The following is a 9,077-nucleotide window of genomic DNA, read 5'->3' as shown; positions in this document are numbered from 1 at the left end:
TAATTTGCCACTGATTTTAACTTGAAATTTAATAAATATTTGTATTACAATACTCTGTATTCCATTCCACTATGTTTAATATTTTTTGTTATTTGCACCGTTAAAATCCCTATTCCTTCTCCTGTCTTTTGATTCATATAATGATGAAGACAACAGATATACATGTAAAACTTATGTAGGGAGATTTGTTTCCTCTCTTTGTATCATTTGAGGCTGTTCACTTCATTGGGTATATGTGAGGGTTTACATCCACTTTAAGAAGTCTTGTGTATGCCCTTTTCCCTTTATTTTCACAATTGAATTTCACAGGGACTCAAACTGGCAAGACCCATGAGGCAGATATTTGGACACCCTTTGCCCTTGTTTAGCAGTTATTTTGCTATTCATAAGAGGGTGAATTTTTGGGATGGGTGTTTTTTATTTGAAGAATACCTACCAACTGTACTTCCAAAACACCTAAAATAGATACATTTCAGGATAAAGCAACACTTTTATTTATAACATTTTTTTATTTATTTTGCAACAAAGGAATGGTGGCCTTGATCTCTCATGTTCCTCTCATTTTTTTTTTCATTTTTTTTTTCGGGGTATTGGGAAAAGTTTTCAATTAGCAATAATCACGCCTCAGGTGAACCTTATTGGCTATGATACTGCCAAAGTTCCTCTCATTTTTAGGGTGGAACATGTAAAATGTTCCCACTGCTGCAGCCGCCGCCCCACTGCCCTCTTTCCCTGTGACAGCAGTACGGGGAGAAATTCCCTATACTAGCTATCACTTTTTGAAAAGAGCACGGCCGTGCTTCGCCCACATGGTCGCGTCATTCATTTACAGAGTTCTGTGAATGAATGAACTACAAGTCCTGACATCCTTTGAAGCTGTTGCTTGTAGTTCTCAATTAACTACCACTGTGCTGTTGAGCTCTGTGGTAGTTCATTCTTCCTGTCAGTGTGAAACTGTCTGGCCGTACGATGCATGGCATCAGCGAATTGCCGCTCGCTGGTGCAATGCTTTCCAGGCTCCTAAAAAAAAAAAAAATGAAATGTACATATTTTTACCTGCAAAAAAATGTGCATTTTTTTTTTTTTTTAAAGTGAATGTATCCTTTAATATATTGCATTTTCCAAAAAACAAGCAAATTGAAAACATTATCAGTCAATCATTTCTGCACTAACTTATTTTACAGATTTTTATTCTATGTGTGAACCCAATGCTTATAGCTTTAACCTTGTTGCAATTACAGCATCCCATCAAATAGCACAAATATATTTGAAGGATGGGTTGGTTAATTTCCATGGTTACTGAAAGTGGTTTAAAAAAATCAATGCTTAACAAACCATTAGGTATTTTGCTTCAGTTGCTAATAATGTCAATTAGCCTCAAAGATGAATCATCCTAGAGTCATGCTTTTTTCACGCTAAATCAACAAGATGCTCACCTTCATTTATAACGGTTGTGAATCAGTCAGGGTTAATGATGAACACATTTTTTTAATGCTTTATATGTATAACAAAGCAAAATGTAACGTAACATAATTAACGCCGCTTTAAGCCGGTTCACTGTTCAGCCTGGATAGGTTAAGCTGTCCATTGCTTGCAAATATCTGCATTTAAGTGGCTGTATCTATTATTCATGGATCATCGAGGGTAATACAAAATGTTCACTTTAATATGTGCCCGTTGCTCTTCTGCACCTCCATTTGGCTACTGGGAACAAAGAGATTTAAAAATGTGTAAGCTCCACATCTCACCTCAACACAGTACTAGTTGCCTAAAGTGGGCAACCCCCAAGGCACCAATATGGTCCAATAGGAGAAAGGAGGAGTGAGCTTTGTATTTCTCCATACCTGGGAGTTTGAGGACATTTTCCTTCATTCCCAGGGGCTGAAAGGAATGGTGGTGTTTGGAGATGAAGAGAAGGTGAAAATGTGGTTCTAGTAAGGGGGGCTCCTTCTGAAAATGCTAATTACCTGGCTGGGATGCTAATCCAAAGGCTTTCATTTCTTGTTTGTGCACTGGTCATGTTGGAACAGGAAGGGACCATCCCCAAACTGTTCCCACAAAGTTGGGAGCATAAAATTGTCTTGGTATGCTGACGCCTTAAGAGTTCCCTTCACTTGAATTAAGGGGCCAAGCCCAACTCCTGGAATGATTCCTCCCTCCACCAAATAATTTGGACCAGTGCACAAAGCAAGGTTTATAAAGATGAGTGATTAAAAAACGCATTAATGTCCCACTCAATGTTCAAACCATATGAACTAAAAGTCCTCAAATTGTGAACAGAGACAACCTACTTCCTGTGAGTCTAGGGTGTCAAGGATCCGCCCACTAGAGCTTTATCATCAAGCTACTGTGGATTTACATGAGAATGCAGTAGTAAGAGGTGCTACGTCATTAAAAAAATGTTGCTCCCTTCAGCAATCAGAACCCATCCACTGCTGTAGGGAAATGAAGAGGATCAATAACCCCCTGTAACCAGACAAAAGACGATAATAAATAAGGAACTACAGCACTACTGTGATACAGTTGGGAAGGGAGGGGAGGTTAGATCAAAGGGAACTGTGGGACAAATAGGCAGATGGGACACAAGTGGAGGTGGCTCTTCTAAAAGCTAGGTCCTGAATACCTATGTAAAATGACTGTGGATAGAGAAACAGGGTGCCAACCTTCTGAAGACTGATATGGACAGAACAAAAACAGCACAGTGAAAAAAGTGATGATAAAAAATGAAAAAAATACTCACTTTTCTATCCACAACTAGACAAAAGAGACTTAAAAAAAGATATGTATACAACTTTAGATTTTTTTTAAACAAATATGTGTGCAGGGTGTAGAGGGCTGGGGGGGGGGGTTAACATCAGTGATGGGAAACTCTGCTGGGGATTTATAGGGTTAGGCAAATCTTCTTTCAAATTCATTGAAATCCAACTTAAAGGGGGAAGTCCGGGTGAGCGTATCTTTTTGTTAAATTCTTTTTTTTCTAGAGCTCATTGTCAAACAAATGTAAAGATAAAGGAATGGGGAGCTGGGCACTACATGTCAGTCATGAACAAAAAATAAGGTTTTCCTCCGTCATCAGAAACGGAACATAGCGGAGACTGATGTCATCGGATGTTCATCCGTTGACATCCGCGATCCCATAGGGATACATGTATGTCCGTTTTTCATATGAAATCCTATGGATGAAAAACGGACATATGGTCCGCCCGTGTGAAAGGGGCATCCTTGAGAATTAAAGGACTGCAGATGATATATCTGTATGAAATTGACCATCAGTAGAAGATTTTTAATCAGAGTTAATGGGCCTAACTGGTGTACACTTAACTATTATTTTATCTATGGCGATAGGGGTGGGTGCTGTGAAAGTAAGGGATATAACATGAGGTGGTATAGGTGCATTTATTTTTGTCTTTAAAATATTGCAGGGGCGTTCTGCGGACAAAAAAACTGCTCCAAAAACAGATAGTTAATAGCAATTGAACACTGTGATTTGAGCACCATTATGTTAAAAAGACATTGCAACAGAAAGTAAAAAACAATTGGCAATTTTTAAAATAATATACTTGTTTTTACTTTTTTTTTTACTTTGTTACTTTTCAATGCTGTTGATTAGGTATAAGCTCAGGCATGTCCATATCCTAGTGCCAACCCACCTGAGCTATCCTGCCAGGTAGCTATCACTGTACACCGCTAATCATAAGTGGTCAAGGCATTCTCTATTTTCTGAAGCCTTTTTTCTAACTACAGCAATTCTAACTAGTGCATAGCTTTTCTCAGGGTGGGTTTCCTGACAAAAAGGGACTATAACAGGTGGACCTAAAAACACAGGAACACAGTTGGGAGACAGGGATGGAGCATTGTTACCTTATAACAATACGTTTATAAACAAGTACCCTAATGGCAGAATTGCCAGACATTTTTTAATAAATGCCGATAATTTAAAAATATTGAAAATTACATTTAAAATTGCAATGAGGTGTAAATTACAATGACATCATATAAGCGTATATGAGACTTTAGCAATTGGATTTCAATATACATACACTGATATTACAGGTGTATTCTATTTTAATTTAAATTAAAAAAAATGTTATAGAGTTTAGACACAGCGTGAATAAAGATAGAGGACAATGTTGTTTTAAGGCTGACTCAACCTTTTAGACCATGTTACATGTTATACCTGTCAGCAGGTGGCACTCATTCACAGCAGTATTGTAGATAGGAGAGGAAGTTAAGAGAAGCTATGTTTCTTTATGATTTCCTCGGGCCCTGGGGCAGTGATCCGATTGGATGCACATGTCCCATGTGACCCTTGTGGCCATCTTAGGTCAAGCAGAGTCTATTTAATACTCTGATCTCTGGGTTTGGTGCCCTTCATGTGAGTGGACTAGTTAGGGACAGTTTTCCCGTCTGACAGGTACAGTGACAGTGATAAGGAAAGGTTCCCTTAGAGTAGGGAGAGAGCAGGGACTACATCTACCTCTTCAGGAAGCTTTCCATTTGGGTCAGCCATGCCAGGCCACACTTCTCTCCTCCTGATAGACGATGTTGGCATCTCTTAGTCTTCTTACAGCTGTCAATTCCCTACACAACTGTATGTGGCACTAAATAGGATAAGCCTGTTTGTGCTGTTAACATTCTTTTTCAATACAACCTTCTTTGCAACTCAGGACTCTGAGAGTTTGCTGTCTACCGCACCACACTCAACCTACCTAACACACCCATATTAAGGGTGTTACATTGTAAATACAGTGAGGGAAAAAAAGTATTTGATTCTGATTTTGTACCTTTGCCCACTGACAAAGAAATGATCAGTCTATAATTTTAATGAGAGACAGAATAACAACATAAATATCCAGAAAAAATGCATTTCAAAAAAGATATAAATTGATTGCATTTTAATTAGTGAAATAAGTATTTGATCCCCTATCAATCGGCAAGATTTCTGGCTCCCAGCTGTTTTTAATACAGGTAACAAGCTGAGATTAGGGGCATTTTCTTAAAGGGAATGCTTCTAATCTCAGGTTGTTACCTGTATAAAAAACAATCAGATTCCAATCGCTCCACTATGGCCAAGACCAAAGAGCTACACAAGGTTGGAATGGGCTACAAGACCATCTCCAAGCAGCTTATTGAGGGGGTGACAACAGTTGGTGTGATTATTCGCAAATGTTTTTTTTGATGGACAGGGCCATTTACCATCACATCTTGGGTGAGAACCTCCTTCCCTCAGCCAAGGCATTGAAAATGGGTCATGGATGGGTATTCCAGCATGACAATGACCCAAAACACATGACCAAGGCAACCAACGAATGGCTGAAGAAGGAGTGCATTAAGGTCCCGGAGTGGCCTTGCCAATCTCCAGACCTTAATCTAGTGGTTCTCAACTCCTGTCCTCAAGACCCACTAACAGGCCAGGTTTGCAAGATAACTGAAATACATCACAGGTGATATAATTTGCTGCTCAGTGATTGCAGTATTCTAGTCTGCATCTCCCCAAGGTAATACTTAAAATCTGGCCTGTTAGTGGGTCCTGAGGACAGTAGTTAAGAACCACTTCCTTAATCCCATAGAAAATATGTGAAGGGAGCTAAAGGTTCAAGTTACCAAACATCAGCCTTGAAACCTTAATGACTTGGAGAGGATCTGCAAAGAGGAGTGGGACAAAATGCCTCCTGAGATGTGTGCAAAACTGGTGGCCAACGTCTGACCTCTGTGATTGTCATGAAGGGATTTGCTACCAAGTACTAAGTCATGTTTTGCAAGGTGACCTTTACAAAAACATAGCTTTGAAAAAACAATTGCATCGCCCATTGCAGCTAACCAGATTTTAGCACTCACTTTGCAATTGCCATTCTGAAACTGACCATCTTTAAAGGTTAGAGCTCCACTTTTGTCTTTTTATACCCAGGCACATAGCATGCAAAGTTGCCCATTAACCATTGTGATTCATAAGTCCCATCTTACATTTATTAAATACATTTTTAAACAAAGAGTTCTAAATCCATCTCATCTGATGTTTATTTTACTGTGAGAAAATGTCATTACACAATAAACATCTCAAATCGCTTCTATTTTCAATACATTGCCTAAGACATGAAATTGCATTATTTTTTCCATACAGGACATATTACTGTGAAAGAGAGAGGTGTGTTGTAAGTGAAAGCTTAAAATAATTTGCCAGTTTTCATTTTGTTTGATTTCATTAACACCTGGGTTTGGAGAGACAAGGGGAGAGAACAGGTTTTAGCTATAATCTAATGATTAGCACTTCCATTTCCCACAGTATACACAGAGTGTCAGATGTCAAGACAGTTCACAATCTGCTCGCCTCGTCCCAGCAATGCTTACTTCATGAAGGGAGAGTAAAAGGATACATAAATTTATGTTGAAAGAGAAACATGATACGGCAATTTGTGTAATGAAAATGGAAATTGAAACTGAATGCAGTTCAAAGCGCGATAATCAGATATGCTAAAATAGTCCACTGAGATTTGAGGTTAGCTAATGTTTTTTTTTTTTTCTTTGGACTCATGAATTATGATTTATTTGTGATTCTCCAATTTGGATTTTTAGGGTATACAAGACAGAAGTGCAGACGATGAATGCTAAGTGTTCTTTTTTAAATGTGTAAAACGCTGCATAAGAAACAATCCTAACAACATAGAAATGGCAGTTTTGAAATTCACGTTGACATTGTTTAATAGTTGGCATGGGACAGTCAGAGGCTCTGGCATGTTCTGCTTAGGCCAGATTCAGACCTGAGGTGTGGTTTTGCTTGCTAATATGAGTTGTGGTAAGTTTGGGATGATCTAAGGCATGTGCAGCTGCAGTGTGAAGAATGCCTTAGCTGCTTATGGCTGGCTGCTGTAGTGACAGCTTCCTGGTGGAAGAGCTCAGCCAGGTTCAGACTTATTTTAGAACACACCTAAGCTCATCACTGGTGCTAAGGTAGTCCATGCATTTTCCATACACTGCCAACACACCAAAACAGATCTTTTACCAGACCTGTACCTTTTTTTTCCCAGCACCCCACATCATACAGATTGTTGTGTAGCACCAAAATGCAAGTCTAAGCCCTTGTACAGACAGTCGGACATTCTGATGGACAATGTCCGATAGGACCGTGTTGTCAGATAATCCGACAGTGTGTGGGCTCCATCTGACTGTTTCCATCGGAGTATCCGACGGACCAAGTTTTCCAGCTGGGCTATAAAATTTTCCAACAACATGATCCGATCGGACTTTGTCCGATCATGTGTAGAGAATTCCGATCAAAGTGCCACGCATGCTCAGATCAAATTCCTAGACCAAAGCTATTGGCTACTAGCCTGAACGTAGTCCCGTCCTAACGAAATAACATCATCACGTTAAGTTCGATCGGATTTTCTGACAACTTTGTCCGAACAAAATCCGTTGGACAAAATCCGACGGATTTTGTTGTCGGAATGTCCGACCGTGTGTACAAGGGCTAACGGATAACCGCATGGCCAAATGAAAGAGCTCACAAGCCAGGCTGACAACACTGCTGATAATTGCAAGGCAGTGGCTTAGCACTGTCAACCTGAAACAAGAAATGCTGATACTGGCAGGATATCCAGGTAAAAAGCTTTGCGACAGAGTACCACATTTTAATGTTTTATTTTTTTTATTTTTTAACCACTTGCTTACTGGGCACTTAAACCCCCCTCAGTCCCAGACCAATTTTCAGCTTTCAGCGCTGATGCACTTTGAATGACAATTGCGCGGGCATACAACACTGTACCCAAATGAAATTTTTATAATTTTTTTCCCACAAATAGAGCTTTCTTTTGGTGGTATTTAATTACAGCTGGGAGTTTTATTTTTTGCTAAACAAACAAAAAAAATGCAAAAAAATAAATAGAAAATAAATCATGTTTAATAGTTTGTTATAAAATTTTGCAAACAGGTCATTTTTCTCCTTCATTGAAGTGCGCTGATGAGGCGGCACTGATAGGCTGCACTGGTGGCCACTGATAGGCTGCATTGGTGGGCACTGATAGGCTGCACTGGTGGGCACTGATAGGCATAGTTAAGGCGGCACTAATAGGCACAGATAAGACGGCACCGATGGGCACAGATAAGGCGGCACTGATGGGCAAAGATGGGCACAGATAAGATGGCACGGATGGGTGGCACAGATGGGTGGCACTAAGGGGCACTGATAGGTACCACTGATAGATGGGACTGATGGGCACTGATAGGTGGCACTGATAGGTGGCTCTGATAGGTGGCACTGCTGGGCACTGATGGGCGGCACTGCTGGGCACTGATGGGCACTGGTAGATGACACTGATGGGCACGGATATGTGGCACTGGGGTGCAGAACCTTTGCTGAGGCAGATTGTGGGCACTGCTGGGTGGCACTGTGGGCACTGCTGGGTGGCACTGACGGGGGGCACTTATTTTTGTATCATCTTTATTGATGAGGGGGCAGGTGTGCACTGGCAGGGGGTAGGTGGGCACTGGCAGGGCTGGCCGTGATCGGCTTTTTTTTTTTTTCTCCTCGCGCTGTCAGAGCGAGGAGGAATAATAGCCAATTACCGGCTCCATTATATCACATGATCAGCTGTCATTGGCTGACAGCTGATCACGTGATAAGGGGTCGGGATCGACCCCTTGCTCTGATCGGTGACGTAGTCCCGGAAAAGGAGATCCACGCTGTAGCCGTCATTCGGCTATAGCGCGGGTCCCAAGTGGTTAAGAAAACTGTATATAGCAAGGCTTGATGCCAAAACATACTGCAAAAGTAGACTTGGGACTTGTTCACACTATTTCTGTTGAGCTGCATTGATCTGCAAGGACACATATGTAGCACCCTGGAGTTTAGGCAGGGTTGCTAGTAAATTTAGTTTGCCAGGCGGTAGTTGCCCTGGTTAATTGTTAATAGATCCACTGAATAATCTCTAGTTCTGGGTTTGCTGCACCTTCTCTCTTCAGTTGCTAAGTAGCATTATGTTGGTGACATTAGATAGACAAGGGATTAGCAAGGTCAGGTTATGAATGGATGGGGTGTCTCAGCCAATTGGCGGGGAGTTTCTTTAGCCCCTTGGTCTGCT

The 9,077-nt window shown here is 40.7% G+C and overlaps 1 pseudogene; it reads right to left on the bottom strand.

Moving 5' to 3' along the window:
- Window positions 1-584: 584 nt before the first annotated feature.
- On the bottom strand, window positions 585-661 carry LOC143956175 (U4 spliceosomal RNA; annotated as a pseudogene).
- Window positions 662-9,077: the final 8,416 nt, after the last annotated feature.

Source organism: Lithobates pipiens, unplaced genomic scaffold (genome assembly GCF_037356315.1).
Source record: "Lithobates pipiens isolate NorthernLeopardFrog02 unplaced genomic scaffold, aLitPip1_a1.2 Scaffold_10, whole genome shotgun sequence".
Classification (NCBI taxonomy): Eukaryota; Metazoa; Chordata; class Amphibia; order Anura; family Ranidae; genus Lithobates; species Lithobates pipiens.
Note: the sequence above shows the minus strand (reverse complement) of the source record. Positions and strands in the feature narration are given on the sequence as shown.